Source organism: Balaenoptera acutorostrata, chromosome 16 (assembly GCF_949987535.1).
Source record: "Balaenoptera acutorostrata chromosome 16, mBalAcu1.1, whole genome shotgun sequence".
Classification (NCBI taxonomy): domain Eukaryota; kingdom Metazoa; phylum Chordata; class Mammalia; order Artiodactyla; family Balaenopteridae; genus Balaenoptera; species Balaenoptera acutorostrata.
The window spans coordinates 30,520,835-30,536,357 of NC_080079.1; positions in this window are offsets into that span (position 1 = coordinate 30,520,835).

Consider the following 15,523-nt stretch of genomic DNA (forward strand, 5'->3'; position numbering starts at 1 on the left):
TAACCTCGATAAACCCAGATTTGTCATCTGTAAAAGAGTTGTTTTAAAGATCAGATAAGACAATAGATCATGGTTTAGTCCACTATCTGGCACAAGATAAGCATTTGGTACACGGTGGTGGTCTTGCTGCTAATATTGTTGGTGGAGATATTATTGTCATTTCTGGATTCTGCAGAAAACAGTCTTTTTGACATCCTTTTTTTAACAAGGCACCAGATTGAAACCAGCCCACTAGAAGCAGTGTGACCAGGGCAGAGCAGAGCAATCTTTGGGTCCACCAAGCTCTTCCCACAATAAAGGCTGTCAATCTTGTCCCCTACCCCTGCTTCATGCAGCATTGGTACAACTAAATTTTTGAGCTTGTTGAAAATTTGGTTTTGGTCTGGTTTCTAAGATTTGCTTTTCTCAAAAGACTTGCCAGGGCCCAAGAGGGGGAAAATGTAAGGAAGAAAGAAAGAAGGAAGGAAGGGTGGGAGGGAGGGAGGGAAGAAGGAAAGCTATGGGGTGAGGGCAAGCACATCCATCCCTAACTCTCGCTTAAGGAGAGCAGAATTAAATAACAAATAGGAACTTGTGAAATCCCAGGGGCCTGGGGCAGATCACGTCAGACTTGGTCTTTCAAAATATACTTTTTTTTTGTAAATAAAAGTTACAAATGCTTAGTGTAGGAAAATTTTTAAATATAATAATCAAGAACATTAAACTCAAACCTAATCTTACCTGAAGAGATCATCAGTCACCATTTTACAATATTTCCAGCTAGTCTTAACATAATCGGAATCATATTTTATATTCTATGGGTGGGTTTTACACCTTTCTTTCCTTCATTTTACTTCGTGTCATGAGCATTTTTCAGTCTCATAAAAATTCTTTGACAACGTTCTTTTTAGTGGCTGCCTAATATTCTCTTGTAAGGGTTATACCATGACTTACTGGGCTGACCAAAAAGTTCGTTCAGGTTTTCTGTATGCGCCTACCAAAAACCCGAACGAATTTTTTGGCCAGCCCAATATTTGGGGACATTGAGTGCAGTCTTGGCCTTGATTGCTAAATAGCACCAGCCGAAAGCTGGAAAGCCTCTCTTTTGTCATGTCCACTCCAACTCAAATGACTCACTCTCACACCTACCAGGGTGCAGCTGCGTTCCGGCAAACATTCCCTCTGAAGGAGGAGGAACTTGGCTCCAGGAGGCTGGGGGTGTGAAAGAACAGTGTTAGCAGTGAGGGGGAGAAATTCCCGCTGTTTGGTGACTTCCTGTCTCTGTCTCGCATCTCTGGAAGATAACATTTGGTTCCAACTGAGATACAGGATCGGGTCTGGCCCAGCGGGGTGCCTCGGCTCCTGCATGCCCCCTGCATGCCACCCAGCTGAGCAAGGGGATTGAGCTTTCCCAAAGTGACGACTGAAAATTGGCCGTGGATCGGGCGATGGGTCCCCTGCTGACTTCAGAATGTAAAACTCTTACAAGGATAAATAAGTCAGTGCCATATTGTTACCTGATTTACAGTTGCCTGTTTCCCCAAAGCAGTAGGGAACACTCCCTCTGAGGCACAATCATGCACACGTGAACCTCACCCGGTTAAGTCATTAGGCACCGTGGCCAGCCCCTCCTGCTCTGACGGTCCCTGGGTGAAGGTCCAGAGTCTGGGTGAGATGTGAGGTTTACAGCTCTGGGAGGGATTCGGGGATCCTAATGGGAGGAATGACAGATGTGGCTGGCCAAGCCACCTGCGGGCCTTGTGAATGTGCATTTTTCTGACATATGTTCTGTTTGCAAAGCATTTGACCATGCTGAGTTCTGTGGGACACTAATATGACTCCCGTGGTAAAGGCAGGGATGCAGCAGGGAAAGAGGCTTGCCTGAGCACAGGGTGGCATTCTGTGGAGGAGTGGGAAAACACATGGCATAGAAAGGAACACAAAATGCAAAATAAAGAGAAACGCAAATGGACAGCAAGTCTGAAAAAATATTTAACCTCACCAGGAATCAAAGTCAAACAATCGTGTTTTACCTATAAAATTGAGAAAAATTATTTATAATAGAAAATTACCAGGGTGGGCAGAAAAGACACTCTAGTACACTGTTGGCAGCAGCATACATTTAAATTTAATAATGAGACTCAAAAGTCAACATCCAAAAGCCAACCCATTTAGTAGGTTATTCAACATCTTGTCATTTAGCCTAAGGAAAATATCAGGGATGTCCCCAAGGATTTAGGTACAGACATATTCATGTAGTGTTTTTAGCAATGGCAAAATATTAGAAACAGCTTAAACATCCCCAAATAGAGAATTCGTCAAATTAATCATGGTAACTGCATGTGATGGAATATCAAACAGCAATATTTTTTAAATCATGTTTTTAAAATTACTTTTTTAATCGCATGGAAAAATGCTAATAAAAAAGTAAGATACCGTGGGATCCCAATTTTGTTGCTAGAGATAGAGATATAAAGATAGATGTCTTTCTGTCTCTCTAATATATATGTAGATATTACATATGTATATATATGGGAGATATATGTATATGAGAGAGATTTGTATGGTATATATATCATACATACACATACAGAGAGAGACAGAGAAAGAGAGACAGAGATGAAGAACAGAAACAGACAAAGGGGAAAGAACCTAGTACTCCCACATGTAAGCAATAGCCTGAAGTCTTTCTGGCCACTTGGTGGCAGTTTGGAAAGTGTTCCTTACTATCTTCTTATAACCTATCTTAGTTTAAGAATAAGCCCATAATAAATGGTTGGGGCTTTGAAATTTTGTTTGAAAAGATGATCTAGGTCTAGTCTGAATGATTTGTGAATTACTTATGCATTAATGTATATTTATTGATCATAAATCAGAGGATTTCAGACAGGGTCTGGGTCTTAGATTTCCTTAGTGGAGGGGTGGGGATCTCCATCACCTGGAGTTCCCTCACATCACAAGGGGAAGGACAGCAGACTGTCAGTGTTTCCACAGCCCTGCAGAAACCCTGTGTTCTTGTAAGGAGGCTACAGAGGTGAACCCAAACCAGGACTTCCTTTGTCTTTTTCTGAAATTATATCAGTTCTGTTATACATGTTGTTGGATCAGCCACACTGCAGCTGGTTAGATATGTCTTTGAATAATAAGAGAATTGGAAGATGAATTAAATGATAGTGAACAAACGACATTTGCTTGGTAGCTTGATGTGCAGAACTCTTCCAAAACGATGGGTCTCTTAAAAAAAAGTAATAAAGAGGGTTGCCGATAGTGAAAAAGCATTAGAGCCAGACCTACAATTTCTCCACTGTGCCTTTCCTCCAGTCTAATCTTTCAGGAGCTCTGGAAGAAGTGCGGGTCTGGCTCAAATGTTGTCGTGCATAATGGGGATGATGATGGCTTCCTCACAGAGGGGATGTGAGGATTCTATATAGAAACATAGCCCATGGAAATATGCACATCCTATGACCCAGCAATGCCACTCCCACGGAGACTTCCAACAGAAGTGCTTACAGGTGTTCACCAAAAGGTACATAATACACTGCTCACAGCAGCACCATTTATAACACCTCCAAACTGGCGACAACTCAGTGCCTGTCAACAGTGGAACAGATAAGCAAATTGTGGTATATTCACACAAGGGAATCCTGTTCAGCCATGAGAACGAACAACCTAGAACCGCATGCCACAGCACTATGTTGAGCCAAGAAAGCCAGACACAAAATAATACAGGCTGTAGGACGCCATTTACAAAATGTACAGAAACAGGAAGAGATAATCTATGCTGTTAGAGATTCACCTTTGAGGGTGTAGGGACTGGAAGGGAGCTTGCGGAGGGCCTTGGGGTGCTGGTAATATCCTGCTGTTTGATCTGTGGGATGGTTACACGGGTATGTTCGGTCTCAAACAAATTCATCGAACTCTCCACTTTGGATGTTGCAGATTTCTGTGTGTATATTATACTTTAAGAGAAAGTTAAAAAGAAAACTAGCTTGGTGCAAAGTCATATTACTTGTTAACGTCATTGCTGTAAAGCTCTTACTTACTGGCAAAGCCCTAGGTCTGAGTCTAGATGGGGATGATGGTGAAATGAAGAAAAAGAGAAAGAAAGAAGAACAGGGAAAGGACAAGAAGGATATGGTGGGCAGACCCCCAAGGTGCCCCCAACCCATGATCTCTGCTTCCTTGTGTCCATGCCCTTGTGTGACTCTCTCCCCTTGAGTGTGGGCAGGACCTGTGACTTGATTCTAACCAACAGACTATGACAAAGGTGATAGGATGTATGTGATTATGTCACAAAAGATGGTAGCGCCCATCTTGCAGGAATCAATCTCTCCTGGGCTGGCTGTGAGGAAACAGGTGGCCACACTGGGAATCCCCACATGGAAAGCAGCCTCTAGGACCTGAGAGCAGCCTCCAACCAACAACCAGCAAAAAACAAGCTCTCAGTCCTACAACCTCAAGGAACTGAATGCTGCCAACAGGCATGTGAGCAGGGAAATGGATCCATCCCCAGTCGAGCCTCCAGAGGAGAGCCTCCAGTGCAGCCCTGGGCAACATCTTGATTGCAGCATTATGAGACCCTAAGCAGAGGATTCAGCTAAACCTACCTGGAGTCCTGACCGGCAGAAACTATGGGATAATAAATGTGTATTAAGCTGCTAAGTTTGTGGTAATTTGTTACACAGCAATAGATAGTACAAGGGAGGGCAAACAGCCATGCACATGGTGGGTATAAAATATGTCTGATGATATGAATGGAAATTGTGACCCTACATTTCAAAGTATTCCTATTTAAGGTGACCCTGTGATCTAGATGTCCCTCCTGTAATGGCTGGCCATTTGTCCCCCAGCAGGGCTAAGCTTGGAGTCTGCCATCACTGAGGTCATCACTCAGACACACCTGGGCATGGATCTTGGCTCTCCTGCCATTTGACCTTGGGAAAGTTCCTTAACACCTCTGAGTCTCAGCTTTTTTTGACTGGTGGGGATAGTGATGTTTTGCCTGGCACAAGGCACACAACGAAGACTAGGTTTCTTCCTTCCTTGCAAAATGACATGTTACTGCACTCAGAGACAGAAGGTCAGACAGAGTGAAAGGAAGTCTGGAACATTCTGGGCCCACCTGAAGCAGACGAATGAAATTAAAGTTACCACATGAAGAAATGGAGCAAGAGACCTTCTCGTTTCAGGTTTGGCGATCCCTCAGACAGAGGGCCCCCAAGCCAGGAGCTTCCATCCTGGGACAGCAGCACACACACACAGACCTCTACAATAAACTGCACCAACTCACACATACAGATCAATATATCAGAGCAAGAGAGAAGGAAGCAGGCAGGGCAGTTTGCCAAAGGCATATTCTGTGCGTGGGCTGTTGAGCTGAATTTCTGGTCCAATAAATCAACCTGCCTTAAAAGAGCTCTTCCAAGTCCATGACTGTAATTGGAGCTACCTTCCTCACGGGCTGTTTGTTATGTTCAAGGTCAGGTGACAAGTACAGGTCTTCAGAGTCACACATAGTCACTCTTCACCTGCCTCTGGAAAAACTCTGCAATATCTGGAGAATCAGCTAAGAGCTAGTCTGTCTGCAGGTGGTTGAAAAGTTGGGAGAAATAGGATTGGGTTAACCCCTGATTTCTCTCCTTATTGGATCTCCAGGCCTCACTTCAACATTCTCACTAGGATGCCTCCCCGAAAACCAACATCTCCGTTAATTTGCTATTTGCTGAGTCTTGCTGTAGCAGAGATACCTGGGCACCAGCCCAAAAAAGAATCAGATAATAATAACGGTTGCTGTTTATTGAGACCTGATTCGGTGCCAGCCAATGCACCAATCATGCATTTCACATGTGTTACTTCGTTTAAATCCACAACAAACCCGAGAGCCAATTCCACTGGGTGTCTGTTTTCACAGATGAGAAACAAGCCCAATGAAGTTAAATAGCTTGCCTAAGGTCATAAAGCTGGGAGTTGACACAGTCAAGATTAGAAGTGAGGTCTTTCTGACACCAAAAGCACTTTCTAAGCAAGAAGCTACACTCTGGATCCGACTAGTAGATAACTGGTTGTGTCATCATCAAGTCTCACTCATTGTTGGCCTACTTATGTGAAGGACTGTGCATGAATGTGAAGCAATAGTCCCTAGTCTCACAGTATCCACAGGGTACTGGGGGAAGGCAGAGAACATGCATGTAAGGATTATTAACATCTCCAGTGCCATATGAACCTGTACCGAGCACACTAGTGGAATTTGATGGAGAGAGAGCTGCCTGTGGACAGGTAAGGTCAGGGAGTATTTCTTCCAGCAGAGGGGACCTGAGCTAGAGTGAGGTCACTCCAGACTTGATGGTTGAAAAGGATGAGGAGGGCATTCTAGTCCTCCAGGTTGCCATGCGACAAAGGCAAGGAGGTAGCAATGGGCAGAGAGCTCAGGAGCACGCTTGGGAAGAGGATTTGTGAAAAGCAATGATGGGAAATAGGCAGGACAGAAGGCTTAAGCCTGGCTGAAGGCTGATTTCATTCTACAGCCAACACGAGGTTTATCTGAGAAGACACCTGCGATTGTATACAAATTGGAAGGTGACCAGTCCCTTCACTTGTTTAAGTGACCACATTCACGTGTCGGCAGCGCCCCTCCAAGGCAAGCTTTGCGGCTGCCTTCTCTTGGCTTCTCCTAGGCACCCAAATGAGCTGTTCAGAGATGGAAGTGACTTAGGAATGGGGCGGTGTCTCCAGAAGGCTAGAACCAGATCTTCAGACCATCACCCCCACTGTCTGCTCAGGCCAGGAGCTCGATATGGGGGGGGGGTCCCCAGGGGGCCAGCATGGATCCTTCTGTTCTCAGTAGAAGAGCCCTGTCACCAGCAGCCTCAATGCCAACGGTTCCTTGCTCACCCCTACCACAAGAATGGTGAAAGACCCTGGCCAGGGGACCTTTATTGTAGAAGCGTTAGTGAGCAGACCCTGCTTTTTAGAGATGTTTGTAAAACCTGGTAAGTAACGGCCCCCACAAGCTCTTTATTCTAAGAGCAGCCCAGACACCTTGGCTGTGAGCGCCTGCTTTGGGACTGTGCAGCTGACCTGCGTTTCATCAAGGATGGAGACAGGTGAGAACCCAGGGGCTGGGTTTGCGCTAGAGAAGGTGGAAAGTCATCTGCACACTGTATAAGCTGGGGCAGCCCGCACTTGGAGTGGGGAAGAAGTTTAATAATAGTAAACAAACTTCCTTGGAAAGGGGTGACCTAAAGGGGAACCGGTTATTAGGGGAAAAAAAACACCACCACTGCTTTTATAGTAACTCTCCTCAGTCTATAATGAGAAAACCTCTCTTCGGTGTAAACAACCTCCTAACATGAGTCACCCCAAGACCAGCTCTCAACCCTCAGCCCAGGAAGCAGGGCACAGAGAAGCAGTCAGGTGTAAATTATAGGAGCCCTTCAGGGCAGGAAGCAAGGGGAGTTATAATAGTAAATTAATTTCACATAAGTGGTATTAGCAGTTAAATAAATAGCAGTCCCACTGCTAACCCTGCCTGGAAGGGTGAGTGTCTGTCCCTTGCCAGAAGACAGAAAAACCTTAACGGCTGAGCAGGAATCCGGTCACAACACTGTCGCCTACCCGCGCTTAAGGACACCTCTGGAAATGTAAGGCAGAGAAATGTTTGTGTTTGAAAAGACATTGCAAGTTGGGAAGAGATGTATGTGGGGGGAAAGCAGCCTCCCACCCATGGTTCGGCCACCTTTTACGGTGGCCATGATGCCCCAGGAGCCAACGGAACCCTAAATGCAACCGAAACAGTGGCAGAGGGGCCGCCCAGGGCTTGGGGTGAATCGGGGGCAGTGAGTTCTAAGGACGGACCCATCAGGAGCTTCCATTCCAGGCTCAGTATGTGTTGGTTTTATTTTTAAATTGTCAGCCTCTTGTTTGTTTGTTTGAGCTTCTTAAGGCTTCTGCTCCTTTCACAGTTTGAGAGCAACCTCTGCTCAGGCGAGTGGAGTGCTGGGGTCTTTGGGACCCTGGGGACTACGGGGCACAGTGGGGAGACCAGGGTTTGAGGTATGTCAGGCCAGCTAGGTTCCTCATCTGCAAAGTCGGGTTAGTCAGACTTCATAGAGTTGCTGCGAGGACTAAAGTAAATTAAGTTAGAAGCAAAAAGCCCCTAACCCGAGCTCTGCCATGCTGAAGGTGAACACATCAATTAATAGCAGCTCCCTTCCCCCCACCCCTGCTTCCCATAAAACAATGGACCCAAATAAGAGGATCCGTACTGGACACTATCCAAGGAGTCTGTCTCGGTATCAAAATCTTCCTAAGGTGGTGACAATCACCCTCCCTTGAGGTAATTCTCAGTCAGGACCTCAGGGATACTTCACGAGGCTGTGATTCTCACTCTGCCTTTGCCTAGAACCTTGAGCTAAATCAAGGTGGATCTGCAACCCGAGGCAGCGGGGAGGAACATTCTTCTGAGTCCTTTAACCAGGAGTTCCTAAACTTTTTCGACTATACCCACTTGGGCAGCTCCAGAGAACACCAACATCCCACCTGTTTATTCCATGCCTCTCCTGAGTTTGGTAATTGGGGGAATGAGATTAAAGGGAAGGAGGTGAGAATCGCAGAGGAATCCAATAAATTTGTTGCACTGAACTTCTTGAACATGTGACATCAGACTCACTTCCCATTTGTATTAAAAGAGAAGAGCCTGACATGCACTGGATTTTACATCGTGAGTGAATGGTCTCTGGTCTCAAAAACAACCCTACTTAGGTTTATTACGCGAATCTAAATTGCGAGATGCAAGTTACTAGAATAGCATAAATCCACAGGCAAGCAAGACACTAAGGAAGTGTGCCTAGAGTGTGGCCAATGGTGCCAGGTTGCCCAGATTTTCCCAGTTTTAGCACTGAAAATTCCACATCCTGGCAAAACCCTCAGTCCTGACCAGACTGGGATGGCTGTTCACTCTACCATACAAGCAAACTGTAAGGGATTGTGTGTCTATCCCCTTTAGCAACTAGGATATATAAGGGATTACTTACTAAACTACAATTCATTTATATCCACGTCTGAATGGTGGACTATTTTATAGGACCAAAATACCCACTCTAGGACAAACCAAAATCTCTCATCAGACTAAAATGGATAATGAGGGCACAAAACCAATAGTGACTTATACATAAAAAGTATGAATAACAGCTATTGGAAACCACAACAACTCAAATGAATGCTGAACAACTAACCAAAAAGCATCCTTCCAAAAACTGGAGAAATTCCGCCTGTGTATAGCCTGGAATAACAAATTTGAGTCCTTGGTGAACCCTGCGAACACTAATTTTAGCTTATGAATACCAAATTCTTGAGGGTTACTGTCAAGCAGCCTTTAATTGTACATGAGAAGGAAAGCGTGTGAGTCGCCTGCAGGAACCAGGAGAAAGACTGGCATTCCTGGGTCATTAATAGTCATCAAAACAACACTTAGTTCCCACCAGTGTCATGGCCAACGCCTTCAAAGGCACTGCATTAACTCATTTAATAAATGAGAAAACTAAAAGACCCAGGGAAGTTAAATGACTTTTCAAAGCTATGATTGTCATGGAGACTCCAAAAAGATTTTCTGAGTATTATAGAGGTGTATTGGAGAGCAGAGTTGTAGGATTTTCAGATACTTAATCTGTCCTATTTAGTCACTCCCTCCAGATACATCTAAATAGTGAAAGAGGATTGATTCAGTTGGTCCCCAAAAAGATATGTTGTGGTTCTAACCCCCAGTATCTGTGAATGTGACCTTGTTGGGAAATAGGGTCTGTGCAGATGTAATCCAGTTAAGACGCAGTCATCAGGGTAGGTCCTAATCCAGTATGACAGGTGTCCTTATGGGAAGAGGGAGAATGAGACACACACACAGGAGAACACCACGTGAAGACACAGACACAGAGGGAAGACGGCCATGTGAAGACAGAGGCAGAGATCTGAGTGATGCTGCCACAAGCCAAGGAACACCCGGGGCTACCAGAAGCAAGAGGCAAGGGAGGATCCTCCCCTAGAAGCTTCAAAGGGGGTGCAGCCCTGCCCACACTTTGATTTCCAACTTCTAGCCTCCAGGACGGTGAGGGAATACATTTCTGTTGTTTGAAGCCACTTGGTTTGTGGTACTTAGTCGCAGCTGCTCCAGGAAACTCATACAAGACCTCTAAGTGGCTCTCAGCCCCCAGGGGCTGGGTATCTGGGGAACAAAAGAGGGAGGGGCAGTTCCTCACCAGTGTCTTCATGTGTGTTTCCTGTCTCTGTGCTAGCAGCATCAGAGTGCTTTGGAGTCTCCCTCCCTGTGGGCACACAGCGCAGGCGTGGAGAGGGTGGATGATGTCTGGGCAGCAGGAGGGTGGGGGGCCCTGGCAGGCACGCTCCCTTGCTCACTGAGGGTGCTGTTCTTGGTCAAGTGCTTCCAGGAGGACCCCTTGACATTTTCCTGTCCACACGCCATTTGGCAAGGGCACTGGATTCGATGAGCCATCCTGCCCTTCTGTATTTTTCTAGGACAAAAGCAAATGGCTCACCGGGGGAGGGGCTACCTCTGTGGAAACTAAGAAGTTGCACATTATTTTGATTTCAGGTTTAACATCTTACAAAGCAACATACGGACTTGGTTGGGTTACAAACTGCTCTGTGATCTGACGGCCTGTGAACTTCCACCCAGAGGAGAGAGGAAGCTTCCCGGGGCCAGGATGGTACCAGCCAGTGCAAGGTCGATGGTTATAAATATTCACCAGACACAGAGTATGATTCTAATTTTATAAAATAAATGTACTTACATATGTATCTGTATATGAAAATACCTGGAGAGGAAACACCAAATGCTATCTATCCAGGGTAGAATTAGGAATGTTTTTATTTTACTTTTATCACTTTTCTAATATTGCTACAATAATCTCTAATGGAAGGAAAGTTGTAATAAAACTAACAAAAGGAAAACCACCCATAGTTACAGCTCCTGAGCACAAATGCTGTTATTATTTTGATGCCTGATGGACAGCTGAAAACACGCAGAGAGCTATAATGATGTAAGTACACATAATACGTAACGTTAACCCTTTCTTACTCTGTAAAGGAATAAAGAGAGCTTTTTCCAGTGAAGCACTTTTTTTCCTAGGTGGAAACACATTATCCCGTGTTTACAAAACTGTGGTTTCACTTGAAGTCATCACAAGCATCTCCCCATGTTGTTCTAAACCCTTCATTCTTAATAATAATAAGATTTAATAGGTGCATAATAGTCCCCTAAGTGTATAAACCTTCATTTACTTAGTCCCTATAATTGGACATTTTAATTTTAGGTTTGGAATTTTAAAATTAGGAATTTTGTGTTTCACTTCTAACATCAAAAATTCAGAGCGCCAGAGAACTTACAGGTTGTATTATGTCTTTTAATCCCTTTGGTTTATTTTTATTAATAAGCAGTAATTTACTCCGTAACTCTCTGTGGCTCATATGCATGTGTTTATTTATGTCTCATCAAAGTGTTATTCCCCTTTCTTTAAATTACAACTTTTTAAACGTCTCCAGCATTTTGTGTCCCAAGATACACTTTGATTTGCCCTCGCCTGTGGGATGGCAACTTCCCTTCTGCTGAAGCTGAAAGAGGGTTTGCAGAAATTGCTTTAGAGCTGAGATTCTCCTAACATGTCTGGTCCATGAAGTCGGCTGCACCTGGTCCGAGGGAGGTGGGGCTTTGCTGGTCTGCCACTGCCCTGTGCTCCCCCCAACACTCATGATCTGGAAATCAGCCGAGTTGCAGCTTTGGTTGTTTGACGGAAGCTTGGGTTTGGGCCTGTTTTGCCCCATACCAGCCGGGTGGCATTCATGCCACTGTTTTGCACTTTGCTACTAGTCTTGTTGGAATGAAAGTGATTTTGAATATCAGTTGATATTGAGTAAAAGAATACTGTTTCTGCCACCATGCCTCCACTTTCCTGAAACCCCAGGGCTATTTTCAACTTGAATCCTGCCCTTCCTTCACCCATATGACTCCCCTGCCTTTCTGCAAGGAGGCAGATATGTGACATATGTCACTCCTCATCCCGTGCCTGTGGCCAAATCACTGAATGGTCACTACATTTTTTCTGGCGAAGCCTGGACACAGCGCTGGTTGGCAAGACACCTGAGGAAGAAAACTGTGTGATCCTTGGACTCAGTGATGTTTTGTGTCTCTTCCAATGATGATATTCTGTGAACCTCTATCCAAATCTTTCCACTTTCACCTTTTTAATTTAAAATCTGGATTGTGTAGGATTGCAATCAGAACACAAGAAGTCTCTGCAGTGACACAAGTCTTTACGTGGGGAATCCTGGTGCAGGGAGCAGAGCCTCCCAGGACCGTGCAGTGTGAAGCAGGAACAGCCTGGAAGATGGCGGAAGAGGATCTGTGAGTGGCACGCTGACAATAAACCCAAACCAGGTGAAACAGGCACATTTCCTTAACCGCACTTGGCTAAGGATTGTCACCAATCCTTGGTAAGGAGCGAGTGGAAATTAATATCAGAATCCCACTGTATATCTGTACTTCACAGTATATAATTATACTTGTTTACTTTACAGTAAGCTCTCTAAGATTCTCATTCCAGAGTGAAGATTCAGACCGTCTCAAACAATTCTTTTGCTGTCTTTAGAAGTCCTACAGTAAAAACGTTATTGGATATCATTATAATTATAAATCTGTAATGGAGGGTCCCCCAGGTGACTGACCAAACAAGATTCCAACTCCCAAAGTGAGACAACGAGGTTAACAGGACCCTTTCCAGAATGCTGCTTTAATGATGCTTAGTTTCGAACCAGGGGTACTACACGTTATAGCAGCGTCAGAGGGCTTATCCATGCAGGCATGATGGCCTGCATTTATTGAGCACTTACAATGGGGTGGGCATGTGCTGGGTGTTAGGGATACAGACAAAAATAAAACAGAGTCCATAAACTCAGGAAGCCTCTGGGAAGTAAATAAGCAATAAAAATGTGAGTGGGAATAAGATTTTAAAGAAGAGAGGGTCCAGAATAGTCACTAAGGGACAAGGATATGGAAGACAATGAGAAATTAATAAAAAGACTATGTTAGACCAAGCCCATCTTGTGACAGGCCAGGTCCACGGAACCTGTATGAAACATTTAGAATAAAGAGATGAGAGGGCTGCTTTCTGTTTCATGTTCCGAGGGCATAAATAGCACAAGCACTGAGATTCCAGAGGATTTGGATGGTTTTGAACATCAAGATGTCAGGTGGCAAGTGTCCTGTAGTGCGTGCAGATGGCTTGAAGTGGGGCATGTAAGCGAGGAGAGGAATTCACGTCCCCCTGGAGTAGGGGGAGATGAGGCTATTAAGGAGAGACAATTGAAATGTTCATCTTGGAGCACAGCTGCAGGAAACACGGCCAGCGAGATACAGGCAGGCGATGGAAGAGGGAGTGTTTTATCAGCTTCCATCCTTGCATGATGCCAACCTGTGAGAGGCGAGGAAGGGAGTCTGGAGGCAGCCCAGCTTTGTTAATGCTCAGCCTCAAGAAGCTTAATTGCCAGGAAGGCTTTCACAGTTGGGGTCTCAGTAAAGGAGACAGAGCTTAAAACAGAGCTGTTAAAATTACTGGTGGAATTTATAACTCTACCCTCAGGCCATTTGGCCTTGGGATGTGTGACGGCATCTAGTGGAGCCTCACCTATTCATAGCGCTTGACATTGAGAAGAATCGGAAAGCCTAGATGATTGCCCTCTAAGCTCCCATCCTCTACTCCTCAAACTTCCCCTCAGTTACTGTGGTTTCCAGCTGCATTTCCTGCCTCTGTCCACTTATTCAAGCAGCCTGGCCTCACTTGATAATAATGAAAATTATAGCATGCTTCCTTGTATCTGTATATAGCTCACAGCTTACAAACTCTGACAATTTTTATTTCATTTGATAGAATGACATGTAGATGGAGGCAGAGTACATGTTATTATCTCCCCATTTTACAGCAGAACAAACTGAGGCTCAGAGAGTACATAGGTATTTTCTCAGAGTCTCATAACTGGTAAGTAGTGCTAGATGTCCAACTCAAGTCATTTGACCATAAAGACCACTGCATTATGAGTGGTCTTTGTAAGACAGTGTGTCTACACAGTTGATTGTAAGTCGCTGATTGGTCTACCACCTTATAGCTGGATCTTATGTTTTTGGATGAGGACTACTTCCTGAGAGAAGAAATGCTCCCCCACCGCCCCAGCAGCCAGGTTTGGAGGATGTAGGGGCCCAGCCCATCTTTCCTAGATAGAAGGAGATGGTGGTAATGATGGCGGCCATCCCAATGTCATGAATAAGACTCAACCTGCAGGGCCCTGCCCCAGCCCTAATCCAGTTTGGGGTGGCCAGAGTCTTAGTCCCCAACACCTAGAAAGTTTTGGTGTAGTAGTCATTTGTCGTTTGGGCACTCAGCATCCATTTCTCCTTGATTTGCTAACAGTGTGTAGAGAGTTAGATGTCTCCCCTGCACTGTCTGCCATCTTGGGGTGCTTCTCTTTCCTGGCCTAAGGTACACAAGTAGTCCTAGTACAACCAATCAGGCTCTCTCCTGGGACTTCGACAATTGCTCCAAGTGAGACAGAAATCGTGGGAGCAAATTTGTTCCAGGGACAGAGCCCCAAGGCAGCTATTAATTAATTCGTTTCTCCTGCCGGGACCCCAGTACACTCTGGCTCCTGTCCTTTTCGAAGCCCTGTTCTTGGACTCGCCACTGGATTCTGAAAGCCACCTGGTGCCCCTCTAAGCAAATCCTTTCCCATCTCGGCTAGATGTCAGTTTCTGTCGCTTGCAACTAGAGACAAACACCACCTCCCTTCTCTTCCCTACGTCCTCCTTCTCCTCTGTCTCCCTCTTAGGGGAAGAACAATAGCATAAAGGGAAGAGCCATAGCATCAAAGTAAAAATCTGAGTTTGCATCTAATCTATGCCAAGGCCTCGACTTAACATCAAATTAACAGTGGTTTACATGCACACGGGACACTTTTAGAGGTGCTTTTATCAACAGATCATGAGACATCGGGTCAATTAAAAATAGCTTCTGAGATAAGTAAGAATAAGGAAGGAATTCATAAAGCTGAGGGTAAAGCCGTTTATCCTGGGGGAAGGCACGGAACCGGAGCAGCAACCACGGTCCTCCCTCCATCTGTAAGGGGAGCTTTGTCCTAGATAGTGTGGGAAAAAAGAGGACGGGCCCAGAAATATTCTCCACAAAGAAGAGTAAACATTCTGGGAACCCTGGGCACCAAGTGAGACAACCGTCCCTTTTCACTTGGGATAAAGAGGGCACTGAGTTGGTGAGCGCGCTGAGGGCGAAGTCGGAAATTCCGGCGACATCAGGCTGGCCCCGACTCAGAAGGTGTGACGACCCTTTCCTGTCGTGCATCATCTCCCACTTCACACTGCGTGTGCAAAGAGGGGTCATGGGGCTGTGCCTGGGCTTCCCTGCGTTACCCAGAGGGATGTGTGTGTGTGTCCCCCCCCCTCCCCAGGGGGCTGTAATTAGGCTTCAGGAAG